Below are 16,433 nucleotides of genomic sequence, written 5' to 3' on the forward strand. Positions count from 1 at the left end.
CCGCATTGAAGAAATCAGAGAAGGGAGGAATCAGGCCTGCCCAGAGGGCGTGAAGATGGATGGAGACCTCGGTAGCCGACATGTCAATTTCAGCGTGGGAAGCGGGCCAAGACACCGTCGCCACCCACTCATTGCAATCGGTGGTGAGTGCCGGGCGCACCTTGCCCATCACCTCTTGGTTGAGCACCACCGACCGCTCGACAACAGGCTCAAGGACCTGCGTTGCAGGGGCCGAGGTACAGGACTCTTTCTTTGCCTTCTTCTTCCGGCTTGGAGCCATGGCGGTGGGGGGAGTTGGTATCAAATTGAGTCGGCGAAAGAGATCTGCAGCCTTCTAGGAAATGGGGGAGCGGTGGAAAGTGATGCCCGTAAGGGATGAGGAGCTATGAAGACGATGGTGGTTGCCTAGCCAGGCGGAAATCGAGGCTGCATGGGGAAGTGGAGGCGCCCACGTCCCATCAGTCGCCACGCGTCAATCAAGGCCGTGGGCTAATGGGGCCTGCGGTGCTCTGCACTTGCCCCTTGGCTTCACCTCGAAGCCAAGTTCGAGCGCACCTTGGGCCCGGGGGCTACAAGTCATGCCAAAATTCACGGAAAAAATGGGCATGAAATTTGCTAAAAAAGGACATATCAAGCGCCTGAAATTTGCCGGAACAGAAATTAATCAACACTCCGGCAAAACATAGGCCACTCGGAGGTGTAACCTGCAAACATGGCCGGCCACTTAGGCAAGCACATATCCTATTTGAGTAACACAAGATATACATGTTTTTATCTACATCATATGAGCATTCAAACATGATGGTCAATGCATTTCAGTGGTTGAAAATATGAAGAAAAACAATTCAAAATATCTTATAGGACTCATATTGACATGTAGATTTGGCTGGTCTCACCTCAAGGTCGGAGGGGTCGGTGATGGGGATGACGGTGGGGATGATGGAGGGGCTCCTTGATTTCTGCAAAAACAAAAACCCTATAAGCTATCAACTAATCAAATGCATACGCCTTGCATAGTGTGGTCCAATTTGAGCATTCAAAATAGGAGTAGTTCTCCAATTTGAGCATTCAATAAGCAAAACCAAATTATAAAATAAATAAGTATTCAAATTTGCATGCATTGAATAAGAAAAACTACATCATCTCTTGCGTCCGTACATCGTCAAATATTATCACTAATACATCTCGAATAGTATCATACATATAACATCACTAATACAGCTAAAACCCTAGAGAACGATGGGTACCGGAGCGGGCAGTGGACACCCAAAGAGAAGGAACCATCACAGGATCATAGCTCCAGTGAGATCCCTAGAGAACCTTCCAGGTATTGGAGAACCCGCCCTCCAATGCAACCATGTAACGACGGACGTGCTCGTCCTCCTCGCTGACATGGTGACGTACCACCTTTGCGGGGGCCTCAAGCCTCCGCACCATCACTGGCCCACGTGACCCACCACCAAAGAAGGTTCGGGTCCTCACCAAGCTACGCCTCCCGGAAGGTAGCACGTCCCAGTACCAGCCCGGCAGAGCCCAGTCCCGGACATGGCCCCTCTGATCAAATAGGTGTCCTCCGCCGAGTCGACGACGAGGATGCGGGATAGGCATCATCGACGTCGATGCGGGAATAATTGCTTTAGCTAAAAAATAACAACAAATGTGACATGTTCTACTAAGTCTAATTATATCATCAAATCTCATATACCTAAATTTTCTTACTAAAAATAAACTAGTTCTATTAATTCAACTAAACGCTTACTATAAATAAAAATAAACTAGTTCTTACTAAAAATAAACTAGTCCAACTAGTTCTATTAATTTTCTTACTAAAAATAAACTAGTTCTATAAATTCAACAAATTCTTACTAAAAATAAACTAGTTCAACTAGTTCTATTAATTTTCTTACTAATTCTATTGAACACTTACTAAAAAATAGTAAAAATAAACTAAACATCTACATGTACTAACTAATTAGATGAACCCTAGCTAGGTACTTAGGCATCTACAACTATGGAGGCCGGTGGGATCGGAGGAGGGAGGGAGGAGGGGTGGGAGGAGCAAGGAGAGAGGAGGGGGAGGGGCGGACGGAGGAGGAGGAGGGAGGGCGGTGGGAGGAGTCTGGCGATGAAGGAGGGACGGGGGACGAGGGGCGGTCGGAGGAGGAGGACGCGATGGGAGAAGGAGGGTGGGGAGGAGGGAGGAGGAGGGATGGAGGGAGTAACTCGGAGGAGGAGGAGTGTGGTTGCGGCGATGGACGACGAGGTGTACGTGCGGGCGAGAGTGACTGAGAGGGAGAGTGAGAGGGGCGGCTGCATGGGGAGGATAAGGTAGGGTTGGTAGTAGCGCGGGCTCCAGAAAAGCGCTTAGCAGTAGCGATGGGTACGGATACACGCTACTGCTAAGTGGGGCTAGCCATGTGCGCCCAGTTCAAACTTAGCAGCAACGCGTTTTGCTAATACACGCTACTGCTAAAATGATAGCAGTACCGCGGTTTGTTTACACGCGCTACTACTAAGTAGCAGTAGCGCGTGATTTTGTCCAGTGCTACTGCTAAGATGCTATGTATAAGGTTTTCCCTAGTAGTGACGTATCAACAACTCCCCCAAGCTTAACCCATTGCTTGTCCTCAAGCAATTCAGTTGACATTCAGTTGACAAATTAAAAGTGATAAAGAAAAACATTTACAATCTCTATTTGATCTTGTTGTTGCAAATATGTAAATTCAGCATTCAAGTTTTCAGCATAGATTATGAACTAACCATATTCACAATAACATTTAGGTCTCACATTTACTCATATCAATGGCATAATCAACTAGCGAGCAATAATAATAAATCTCAGATGACAACAATTTTTTAAAACAATAATGATATGATATAACAAGATGGTATCTCGCTAGCCCTTTCTGAGACCGCAAAACATAAATGCAGAGCACCCCTGAAGATCAAGGACTGACTAGACATTGTAATTCATGGTAAAAGAGATCCAGTCACAGTCATACTCAATATAAATTAATAACAATGCATACAAATGACAGTGGTGCTCTCTAACTAGTGCTTTTTATAAGAGGATGATGACTCAGCAATAAAAGTAAATAGATAGACCCTTCACAGAGGGAAGCAGGAATTTGCAGAGGTGCCAGAGCTCGAGTTTTAAAACAGAGAAAATAATATTTTGAGTGGCATGCTTTCATTGTCAACATAACAACCAAGAGATCTCAATATCTTCCATGCTACATACATTATAGGCAGTTCCCAAACAGAATGGTAAAGTTTATACTCCCCCACCACCAACAAGCACATTCCACAGCTGGTCTGAAACAATGGGTACCGTCCAACTAACAACAGTCCTGGAGGAGTTTTGTTTGCATTATATTTGATTTGATTTGAGCATGGGACTGGGCATCCCAGTTACCAGCCATTTTCTCGTGAATGATGAGCGGAGTCCACTCATCGTGGGAATAACCCACCTAGCATGGAAGATATTGACAACCCTAGTTGGTATATGAGCGATTCGAGCATACAAAACATATGTACATTTGAAGCTTTAGAGTTTGGCACATGCAAATTTACTTGGAACGGCAGGTAAATACCGCATATAGGAAGGTATGGAGGACTCATATGGAACAACTTTGGGTTTATGGAAGTGGATGCACAAGCAGTATTCTTTCTTAGTACAAGTGAAGGCTAGAAAAACACTGGGAATCGACCAACTAGAGAGCAACAACAGTCATAAACATGCATTGAGATTAACCAACATTAGTGCAAGCATGAGTAGGATATAAATCACCATGAACATAAATATCGTAGAGGCTATGCTGATTTTGTTTCAACTACATGCGTGAACATGTGCCAAGTCAAGCCACTCAAATCATTCAAAGGAGGATACCATCCTATCATACTACATCACAATCATTTTAATTTTCATGTGGCACACAAGATAAACCATTATAAACTCCTAGCTAATTAAGCATGGCATGAGTAGCTATAATATCTAATTGTCATTGCAAGCATGTTTCATTCATAATAGGCTGAATCACGAATGATGAACTAATCTTATTTACAAAAACTAGATAGGTCGAGTTCATTCCAGCTTTTCCTCATCTCAATCATTTCAGCATATATCATCATTATTGCCTTTCACTTGCACGACCGAACGGTGTGGATAATAATAAGAGTGCTCATGCATTGCATTAAGATGAAATTTGCAAACATTTATTCAAAGGAGAAGACAAGGTACACTACTAGGGAAAACCTTATACACAGAAGTTTATCAGTAGCGCGGTTTAAAAATGGGCGCTAATGCTAATTAGTAGTAGCGAGGGGTATAAAAATTGCGCTACTACTAAGTTGATAGTAGTAGCGAGGGGTATAAACCCGTGCTGCTACTAAATGGTCTCCAACAATGCCCCCGGGATAGGCCATAGTAGTAGCGAGGGGTATAAAATGGGCGCTACTACTAAGTAAGTAGTAATAGCGCAGGTAAGACCCCCATGCTACTACTAAGCGTGTCCACCCCGGTCCGATCCACACTCCCACCCCACCACCACCTCCCACCCCACCAACCGTCCCACACCACCCACCCCCCGTCTATCTCAAAAAAAACGCAGCCCGATCCAGATCCCCAACCTCCTCTCCTGTCCCAACCCACTCGCCGCCGGTCTCCCTTCCACCTCCTCTCCTCCGTCCGTCCGCCCCCATGCCCCCCGCCGTGTGCGCCACGCTGGCAGCCGCGCGCCCGCCGCTCCTCGTCTCGCGCCGCTGCCTGCCCCCGCCCCGGCCTCGGTGCCGGCAACGAAGTCGTCCCTGCCCACCAGGTCCGGGATCCCGCCGTGGTGCGACCTCGATGCCAAGTGGGACGCCTGCCTTGACCTCTCCATCCGCCGCGTTGCCTACTCCTCCCTCGCCGGCGCCTTCGGAGGCCTCATCCTCTTCCGTAAGCCCCCAACCCCCTCCGCCTCACCTCTCCATTCCCCTCGCTGCATCACGAGATCTGTTCGCCGCGCCTCCGTGGGTATCTCATGATCTAGGGTTGCGCGAAAATAATGCTCGTGTTCCATCTCGATTGGCCTAATCTGATGAGGGATTCCTAGCTGCATAGGTAGGGCGCGCTTCTCCAGGCAAAAACATTTGGGAATGTTACTAATGCGCATGCCCTGCTTTAGGGTGCTGTAGATTGATTGTTTCCTGCGCGATTGGAGCCCCAAATTTGCGTCGAGTGCTCTGAGATTCCGATGATTGTAAGCAAAAAATCACTTACGTTTTATTTCCTATATGTTTGTACTCTGCAGAGGCCAGAGTCTCATTTCAATTGATTCGTCAGCTAGTGTATGAATAGCAGGACATGCTTGAATTGGGCTAGGCTATGTGATGGCTTTGACTGTTAGCCAGGGAAACTTTTGTTTGTGATTTTATTGGTGTGAACAATGCTTTCCTGGTGTTAGTCATGCTCTCGGAATGGTTATGGTGAATCATGGTTCTGAAAATAATTCAGTCTTACCATCATTTCCTCGTGTCTAGTATTTTTTTATAGAAAGAACAACGCTTTGTCTGATTGGGATTGTGGTATTCAAGAAAAATGCATGAATAATTGCTAGGCAAACTGCTTACACCATATAGGTTGCAGTATGTGGAGTCCGAAGTCGGTTTCATTCTCAAACTTTAGGGGCTTGTCCATTGATGTCTATGTGATGCTTGTTATCAGCTAATCTCAAATTGTTTCCCTGTATCCTATTCTGTTGAATAACTTGGAGTCCTTTTATTTGTATCCAGAATGAGTTTGATTTCACAAGTTCTATAAAGTAAGCAATGCAACTTGTTACTGTGTATCTGATGTTCGTAAGGGAACTATTAAAAAAGTTATTTGGCTATGTGAATTGTCTGTTTTCCACCCAATAATCCATAATTATTAGTTTTCCTAGCAATTATTCATGCATTTTTCTTGAATGTTCTCAAATTTTATAATCTTATTTACTTGTTAATTATTCAGAGTTGGCATATGCCGAAAGAAACACTTTGAGAAGAACTCAAATTTACACTTCGTGAAGTAACTGTCACTAAATCTATGGTCTAATGCATGTTTGTGACTTGTGTTATTTTATATAGGTAGCCCAACAACCCGCTGGGCATCAGTTGCACTTGGAGCTGGTGTGGTGATAGGGGCTGCGTTCACCAAATTGGTCGGCCCCTGAATGCTCATACATATTCAATGGTTCTCCTCCAAAATGGGGAAAGGTAAGCATTTCTCTTCTCCCCCTTACCCTCTGTCCGTCTCCTTCCTCCGATTGCTTGCTGCACCACAGCAAGTAATTATTTTTTCAGAGAGGAGAAGAGGAGAGGTCTTGCCATCCAACTTACCTGTATTCTTGAACAAATGAAGCACAATACTTTGCAACACCTCAAGTTTCAAACTGAATAAATTACGTTTGCTACCTGTATTTACAAAATTTACATTGTATATGCATTGTGCTTGTCTTTCGTTAGTTAGCAACTCATGTCGACTCATGCTGGTGGCAAGATTTGAAATCACTCTAGTGCAGTTTGCATCTTTGTAACTGAACATGTTATAACATCAATATTAACAGTAAAAAAATGGACTTTGTATGTGTAGTATAAGCAAGTTCAAGTGATTTTGCGAATCTGCTTTCCTTTGGTTATGCCTAAGATTTCACAATCATTTTGTATTTAGTTTAGGAACTGAAAAATGAAGAGAGTTGCATTTCCTTTTGTTATACATGCAGCCATGTGCTTGACGCCACCTGATGCGTGCGTTTTGTGCTCCTATCTGCTTGTCAAGCAGAAATCTGCTACTGTGATAGGAGGACGACGGGGCGAGTGGCTGCTCCGACCCTGCTACTGCCCACATGATAGAAGGTCCTCTTTCTCTCTCTCTCCCTCTCTCTCTCTCTCGTTTTTTATTCCTCTCTCCGATGAGAGTTTGGTGCAACCTACCTCATAGTTGTACCCTTGGTAGAGTGATTTGTTTGACATGTTGTTGATCTGAAGTAAAACCACTTAATCATCCTCTTCCTTTTTTTTAAACAAACCAGTCTTGTCATTGTTTCCCCATGTATGGTAATTTTAAGAAAGAACAACGCTATTCCTGTCTGGGATTGTGGTCTATTGGGGACTTGAACACTGCTCTGTTCTTCAAAATTACAGCGTGTTTGCTCCTAGTGCTCAATCATATTCTGTCCAAGATCGTTATCCACCTAGGCCGTTGATCTGCATAATGCAGCCTTTCACTGTAATATGTAAGATGCGTATGATATGTTTTGAATATGATCGATGGTAAACTTACTAACTTACTGATTCCTGAGTTCTATCTTGATGCTTTTTGTTCCAAGTGTTAAGCAGGAATTAATAGGGCTGTCATATGATTTTGTTTAATCTTTGCTAATGTGAATTGTGAAATGTTGGTTAAACTTAATATGATCATCACCAAACTCTCTACCTTAGTTCTGTTTTAGTAGTGACGCAAACTGCTTACAGCATATAGGCTGCAGTATGTGGAGTCCTAAGTCCAAAAAAGAGGTCTGGACAGGTTTATTATTATAGTTATTACTTGGTAAATTTAGTAAGAACTTGTAAGAGTTAAATCAACTGTGTGGGCAGCATTAACATAGGTGCTCCTGTGTCGTGCTGCTACGTACTTGGTAGTTCGACCTTGTCCACCGATTAGTGAGCTCCGCCACCGAACGTAGCTCATGTGCTGTGTTGCTATTCTAGCCAAAGGTTTTCTCTCAATTTATGCACTTTTCCGTTGAGTGCCTTTGTTTTAAACTATGAGATATGCCTATGTTTAATTCTGAAATCTCAATGCAATTTTATGTTGTTGCAAAAGGTAATTTTGGGAAAATTTCCATTGCTGCAGGATAATGAGATGTTGAAGCGGCAGACGGAATCCATGACACCGAAGTGCAATTGCGGCAGATTATCTCTATTTTTCCTTTTCATTTTTCTTATTATTGGAGTGAGAACAGGTAGAATGAGGAACTGTGTGATAGTAGATACAAAGAAACTTATGTTTGCAATTGTTAATGACATACATACTTGCATGTTCTTTGAAGTGGTCAATCGTGAGTACCAATGCATAATGATGGGGTTTTGGCTCATTTATTGGCTTTGGTGTCCAGTTAACCATGAAATAGGACCCATGTCAATTATGTATGCTCTTACTGGACGTGTTCTAATGCTGGTGTAATAATGTGTACTGGTTTATTTTTTCTAATTTCTAATAAGTTAGTAGTGGCGTGGGGAGGAAACTGAGCGCTACTAGTATAAATGATACTAGTAGCGTTGGTTGTTAGCCCACGCTACTGCTATTTCATTAGTAGTAGCGCGGGTTTAACCCACGCTACTACTAACTATTAGCTGTAGCACCTTATTGGTAGCGCGGGTGCCCGCGCTGCTGATAGGCCTAAAACCTGCACTGCTGCTAGGCTTTTCCCTAGTAGTGGTAATATGGGCTCTTTTGTTAGATCAACAATAATGCATATGAGAGCCACTCAGCATTTTCATCGTGGTCTTTTCCTCTCGACCCCCAAATAAAAGAAAAGAATTCAAAGAAACACACTGAAATATTTTTGGAGTTTTTCTTTTTCTGAAGGAAGTAAAACAAGAACGAGAAAAACTACTTACACGGGAAAGCTCCCAACAAGCAAAAGAAGAACGAGAAATCTTTTTGGGTTTTCTTTTAATACTACGACTAAGCATGAAAAGGGAGGAAATAAAGTTCAACTAATTTTTTTGTTTTTTCTTAAGGTTTTTCAAACACATAATAAGAAAGCGGAAAAATGAAATAAACTAAAATGGATAATACAATGAAAGAGTATGAACATCGACAACTGAAATGAGAGTGTGAACATGAATATAATGTCGGTGAGAAATACGCACTCCCCCATGCTTAGGCTTTTGGCCTAAGTTGGTCTACGCCCATGGATCAAAGTAGCCCTCTCCGGTGTAATGAGGAGGATCCTGGGGGTGTCGGTTCAATATACGGCGTATCTAGTAGTAGGGGTCCTAAGCTAGGCGTCTTGGAGCAATGGTAACATGGACACGGGATTTTACCCAGGTTCGGGCCCTCTTGATGGAGGTAAAACCCTACATCCTGCTTTTGATTGTATTCATATGGGGTGTAGTACAGAGTACATGTGTCTACCACGAGATTGTAGTAATGAATATTAGATTGTCCATTGACTAGCCTGGCCTTGGTTTATATATGCACCATAGGCCTAGGGTTAGGAGGAGTTCTTGTCTAGGGCGCCAAGTCTTGTGGAATCTTCCTTGTATGCGGCACGAGCTGTCCGAACTGGCCCAATAATGAACCGCCATGGGGGTCCTCGGCCCGATCCAGTTGGTTGGGAGGCGACGTGTTGAGTACCCCCTAGTCCAGGACACCATCAGGGGGTTCCACTGGTTAGCGAGCTCTTGTGGATCCCACTGACAAATAGACTCCTGGTATGGATTGGGTGATGGCTCTGGCTCAGGAAGTGGGGATTGTGTCCCCTCCCAGTATGCATAAATGTCCGCAGGCAAAACGAAGTACCTGCCTGAATGAATATCGAACAAAATAGGTGCAGGCAAGGTAATAATCTGGCAAGAATCTTCGCTAAATATCAAGTTGTAAATGAGTCTATTTTCCTCATCATGGCGAATAAAATTATGTGCTACCATGCTATCATAATCTAAATATAAAGTGGGTAGCAGTTTCTCTTCTTTCTCATAGTGCCTAATGGGTATCTCAAAGTGTTTAGCCAGGCGAGAAGCGAACATACCTCCGAAAATAGGACCCTTTGTACGGTTTATGCTCAACCGTTTAGCAACCATAGCGCCTAAACTGAACGTTCTATCGCGAAGTAAAGCATGGCACAAAATGGCAAGGTCTGGAGCACTAAGACCTCCACTGTCCCCACGACTAATTAAACATCTCCCAGCAAATAATGAGTAATACGCAGAACAGGAAAAATGTAAACTAGCCACTCTTGCCTCCGACAGCCTTCTCCTTTCCCCTATGGTAACTTCATGAATAAAAGCTTCCATATCACTCGGGTGTGGTTTGCTTGCTCACGAAGACCTAGGGCATTTGAGGAAGCCCATTGTTGGAATATACAAGCCAAGTTCTATAATGAAAAATTCCCACTAGTATATGAAAGTGACCAAACAAGAGACTCTCTATCATAAAGATCATGGTGCTACATTGAAGCACAAGTGTGGAAAAAGGATAGTAGCATTGCCCCTTTTTTTGGGCCTTCCTTTTTTTGGCCTTTCTCTTTTTTATTTGGGACAATGCTCTGTTAATGATGATCATCACACTTCTATTTATTTACAACTCAATGATTACAACTCGATACTAGAACAAAGTATGACTCTATATGAATGCCTCCGGCGGTGTACCGGGAAGGGCAATGAATCAAGAGTAACATGTATGAAAAATTATGAACGGTGGCTTTGCCACAAATACGATGTCAACTACATGATCGTGCCAGGCAATATGACAATGATGATGTGTGTCATGATAAATGGAATGGTGGAAAGTTGCATGGCAATATATCTCGGAATGGCTATGGAAATGCCATAATAGGTAGGTATGGTGGCTGTTTTGAGGAAGATATAAGGAGGTTTATGTGTGACAGAGCGTACCATATCACGGGGTTTGGATGCACCGGCGAAGTTTGCACCAACTCTCAAGGTGAGAAAGGGCAATGCACGGTACCGAAGAGGCTAGCAATGATGGAAGGGTGAGAGTGCATATAATCCATGGACTCAACATTAGTCATAAAGAACTCACATACGTATTGCAAAAATCTACAAGTCATCAAAAACCAAGCATTAGGCGCATGCTCCTAGGGGTATAGATTGGTAGGAAAAGACCATCGCTCGTCCCCGACCTCCACTCATAAGGAAGACAATCAAATAACACCTCATGTTTCAAATTTGTTACACAACGGTCACCATATGTGCATGATACGAGACTTGCAAACTTCAACACAAGTATTTCTCAAATTAACAACTACTCAACTAGCACACTCTAATATTACCACCTTTATATCTCAAAACAATTATCAAGTATCAAACTTCTCCTAGTACTCAATGCACTTTTTATGAAAGTTTTTATTATACCGATCTTGGATGCATATCATATTAGGACTAAATTCATAACCAAAGCAAATTACCATGCTATTCTAAGGGACTCTCAAAATAATATAAGTGAAGCATAAGATATCAATAATTTCTATAAAATAAAACCACCACCGTGCTCTAAAAGATATAAGCGAAGCACTAGAGCAAAATTATCTAGCTCAATAGGTATAAGTGAAGTACATAGAGTATTCTAATAAATTCCGAATCATGTGTGTCTCTCCCAAAAGGTGTGTACAGAAAGGATGATTGTGGTAAACTAAAAGGAAAAGACTCAAAGCATACAAGACGCTCCAAGCAAAACACATATCATGTGGTGAATAAAAATATAGCTCCAAGTAAAGTTACCGATGGACGAAGACGAAAGAGGGGATGCCTTCCGGGGCATCCCCAAGCTTAGGCTTTAGGTTGTCCTTGGATTTTACCTTGGGGTGCCTTGGGCATCCCCAAGCTTAGGCTCTTTCCTCTCCTTGTTCCATAATCCATCAAATCTTTACCCAAAACATGAAAACTTCACAACACAAAACTTAAAAGAAAATCTCGTGAGCTCCGTTAGTAAAAGAAAACAAACCTCCACTTCAAGGTACTGTAATGAACTCATTATTTATTTATATTGGTGTTAAACCTAATGTATTCCAACTTTTCTATGGTTCATAAACTCTATTACTCGCCATAGATTCATCAAAATAAGCAATCAACACACGAAAAACAGAATCTGTCAAAAACAGAACAGTCTGTAGTAATCTGTAGGTTTCGAGAACTTCTGGAACCCAAAAAATTCTAAAATAAATTTCTGGACGTGAGGAATTTATATATTAATAATGTTAAAAAATAATTAACTATATAGCACTCTCCAGTTAAAAATGGCAGCAAATCTCTTGAGCGCTAAAGTTTCTGTTTTTTATAGCAAGGTCGCAAAGACTTTCCCCAAGTCTTCCCAAAGGTTCTACTTGGCACAAACACTAATTAAAAGCATAAAACCACATATAAACAGAAGCTAGATGAATTATTTATTACTAAACAGAACCAAAAAGTAAGGAACAAAAATAAAATTGGGTTGCCTCCCAACAAGCGCTATCGTTTAACGCCCCTAGCTAGGCATAAAAGCAAGGATAGATCTAGGTATTGTCATCTTTGGTATGCAATCCATATGTAGCTCTCATAATGGATTCATAAGGTAATTTAATTTTCTTTCTAGGAAAGTTTCCCATGCCTTTTCTTAATGTAAATTGTAATCTAATATTCCCTTCTTTCATATCAATAATTGCACCAATTGTTCTAAGGAAAGGTCTACCAAGAATAATAGGACATGAAGGATTGCAATCAATATCAAGAACAATGAAATCTACGGGCACATAATTCCTATTTGCAACAATAAGAACATCATTAATTATCCCCATAGGTTTCTTAATGGTGGAATCCGCAAGATGCAAGTTGAAGGAACAATCATCAAATTCACGGAAACCTAGCAAATCACACAAAGTTTTAGGAATCGTGGAAACACTAGCACCCAAATCACATAAAGCAAAGCATTCATGATCGTTAATTTTAATTTTAATAGTAGGTTCCCACTCATCATAAAGTTTTCTTGGGATAGAAACTTCCAATTCAAGCTTTTCTTCATAAAATTGCATTAAAGCATCAACGATATTTTTAGTAAAAGCTTTATTTTGACTATAAGCACGCGGAGAATTTATAACGGATTGCAACAAGGAAATACAATCTATCAAAGAGCAATTATCATAATTAAATTCCTTGAAATCCAAGATAGTGAGTTCATTTCTATGTAAAGTTTTGACCTCTCCAATCCCACTTTTATCAATTTTTGCATCAAGATCTAAAAACTCTGAATCATTGGGACGCCTTCTAACTAAAGTTAACTCATCTCCAGTCCCATCATTATCAAGATTCATATTGCAAAACAAATATTTAATAGGGGACACATCAATAACTTTTATATCTTCATCATTATTACCATCAAGTTCTTCCAGTTTAGCGGCCATCTTATTAACTAAAGTGGCCTGTTTATCCGAAATTTGGGCTATTAAGTTTTCAAGATGAGCGAACTGAGATTTTAAACCATAAAATTCTTTAGACATATCATCGAGCTCTTTATTCATGTACCCTATAAAACTTTTTTGTTCTTTAAGCTCGTTTCTGAAGAAATCATTATGCTCAAACTACAAGGACATAAAACTTCTAACGTTGTTTTCAATTTCTTCCAACCTTCTAAGGTGAGGATCAAAACTTTTTGGTAAGGCCATCGCGGCAAACAATCCAACACACAAGCAAACAAGAAACAAGCAAAAAGAGGTGAACTGGAGAAGAGAAAGGGAACGGAAAAAAGAGGGCGAATAAAACTATAAGGGTGAAGTGGGGGAGAGGAAAATGAGAGGCAAATGGCAAATAATGTAATGCGAGGGATCAGAGTTTATGATGGGTACTTGGTATGTCTTGACTTGTGCGTAGACTCCCCAGCAACGGTGCCAGAAATCCTTCTTGCCACCTCTTGAGCACTGTGTTGGTCTTCCCTTGAAGAGGAAAGAGTGATGCAGCAAAGTAGCGTAAGTATTTCCCTCAATTTTTTAGAACCAAGGTATCAATCCAGTAGGAGGACACACGCAAGTCCCTCGTACCTACACAAATAAATAAGAACCTCGCAACCAACGCGATAAAGGGGTTGTCAATCCATTGACATCCAAAACAGATAATATAATAGCATGGAACAATCAAAAATTATATATATGTTGGAGACTTATCATGGTTCTTCGATGTTACCCTCGTAAGGTAATTTACAAACCTCGCGAAAATCATAGACGTCATTTCCTTGTACTCGTCATATAAGTGAAAGTCTACCATGGGTGGGGATCTCCTAGCATGAAAATGAAAATTTTGCACGAAAGTATTAGTGAGTAGGAGATACTGATCACACTAGTCGAGGAGGAAGTCGGTAATGCATGCATTCTCGGCCAAATGATAGAAATCATCATAAATTCCGGTCGCTTGTAAGAATGCATCACATGGCCATTCACACGGCCGAATCTCCGCGACACGAGGAAGATTATACTTGGGCTTCTCTTTCTCCTCATTTTCTTTTTCCTTCGGACCCCAGCTCAAGGAGCCTCTCAACAATCTCCTCATCATTTTTTCCTCTGAAAATTTCTGAAATTTTTAGTAACTCAAAATAAAAGTGAACCAAACTCAACAAAATTGATAACAACTACTCCTAGAAATGCCTAGAGGCTATATCATGCATCAATACTACTTTGGACCATACAAATTTGACGTGCAAGCTCAAGAACAAGGTCACCACACCAGCAAAAATTTGCAATGAATAAAGCACTAGAACAAAAACTAATTGGACCATTGGAGGAGTCACATACCGAAGAACAATCCCCAAAGCAGTTTTGTGAATAGAGCTTTGAGCAAGAAGATCAAAAATGGCAGGGAAATGAGCAAGAACACAAGTTTGAGCTATGGAGTGATTTTTTCTGGAGGAAGAAGGAGAGGATGGGTGCTAGAGTAAGTGGAGGGGGCACGTGGGGCCCACAAGGACAGGGGTGCGCCCTCCACCCTTGTGGCCAACTGGTGAGGCCCCTGGTGTGTTATTAAGGCCAGAAATTCTAAAATGTTATAGAAAAAATCACACTAAATTTTCAGGGCATTTGGAGAACTTTTATTTTCGGGACATTTTTTATTTCACTGATAATTCCGAAAATAGACAGAAAATACTATTTTTTCTTTATTTAATCTAAATAATATAAAGTAAAAGTGGGTACTGTCGTGGTTTTGTCACGGTAGATGTCCTCGTGAAAGGACTTAGTCGTGGAGCCATCGCTACGGGTTAGCTTAAAGGGGTTAAACCGGACAAGGGACACGAGAGTTTTATACTAGTTCGGCCCCTTCGATGAAGGTAAAAGCCTATGTCTAGTTGTGATGGAATTGCAGGGGTTTCGATGATCAGGGAGCGAATCCGCTTTACCTGGCTCTTGAGTTGTTGTGTGTTGTCTTGTCCCTAAACCGCCGTCGGGTCGTCCCTTTATATACACAGATTGACGCCCGTCTGTTTACAGAGTCTCGAGGCCGGATCGTTAACGTGTCCAACTCAGTCTCTATCCTCCCTATCTTACAATGCAAGTTACATGAGAAAGTCGGTTTACATCTACAGGCCTTAACCCGCCTTTGGGCCTTGGGCCTTCGTAAAGCGCCACCATCCTCATGTCTTCATGGGCTTCTAATCTTCATAGAGTTAACCCGACTACTCCTGGCCGGTTTACGTCCAGTAGTAATATCCCCAACATTAGGACCCGAATTAATTTGAACTTGTTCATGTCAATCTTTCAACACTTAGAAAAATTCTTGCCCTGGCACTTTCACATGGATCTTGTAAACCGTCGTGACATCATTCTTCAGATCTGCAGTAAACCGCCATGATATCGCCTATTCGTTAAAGCCGAAGATGACCTTTATTAATGAGCATCCAACCATCGGGGCGACAACTTTATTAAAGATCCATTTTTGAGCTCCTCAATTCTCGCGCCTGTCGCTTATCTCTTCGCCTTATAAATAGGGCTGAGACCCCTTTTTTTGTTTCCTCCGCAACCTCTTCATCTCTTCTTCCTCCTCGCGACGTCCCTGCGCACGAACATCGCCGTCGTCGACGAACTTCACCCCTGCCTCACCGTCGGCCGCTGCATCGACCTGGTCGCATCAGAAAGACGCGGCGCACCTCCGCTACCCCAATAGCTGCTGTAAGCCTTTCCTTCTTTCACTACAAAAAATACACTTCCGTGATGATACGTGTTTGTCACAGTAGGTTGCGTTTTCTGTCATGCATGTACATCCATGCCAAATTTATGACAGAATCAAGATAGTCATACCTGTGTTGTTGTAGAAGTGTTCCATGACATTGCCAAAATTATCATCACGGAAGTGTCCACTTCCATGACGATAAATCGCACGTCACAGAAGTGCTTTCGTCAAGGGTGACCGACACGTAGCATCCACCGTAACGGAATGCCGTTAAGCTATCGGTCGGATTTTGGATCCGATAACCCGTTAACAGCCACGACCCATGCCAATTTTCCACGTGTAAAATTCCCATTGGCTGACGGATCCACGCGTCAGCTCCGTGTTGGCACAGGTGTCACTCATCCAACGGTCAAGATGGGCCTATGATATGTTGACACGTGGACCAACCCAAAAGTGGCCCACAAAGTTTAAATGGGCCGGCCCAACTGAAGGCCCATAAGATTTACTGGACCAAAATGGGCCGGCCCAGCTGAAGGCCCACA

At 42.3% G+C, this 16,433-nt stretch overlaps 1 pseudogene; it reads left to right on the top strand.

The window, feature by feature from the left end:
- Positions 1-2,251: 2,251 nt before the first annotated feature.
- On the top strand, positions 2,252-9,924 carry LOC123129658 (uncharacterized; annotated as a pseudogene).
- Positions 9,925-16,433: the final 6,509 nt, after the last annotated feature.

The sequence above is a fragment of the Triticum aestivum genome, chromosome 6A (assembly GCF_018294505.1).
Source record: "Triticum aestivum cultivar Chinese Spring chromosome 6A, IWGSC CS RefSeq v2.1, whole genome shotgun sequence".
NCBI lineage: Eukaryota > Viridiplantae > Streptophyta > Magnoliopsida > Poales > Poaceae > Triticum > Triticum aestivum.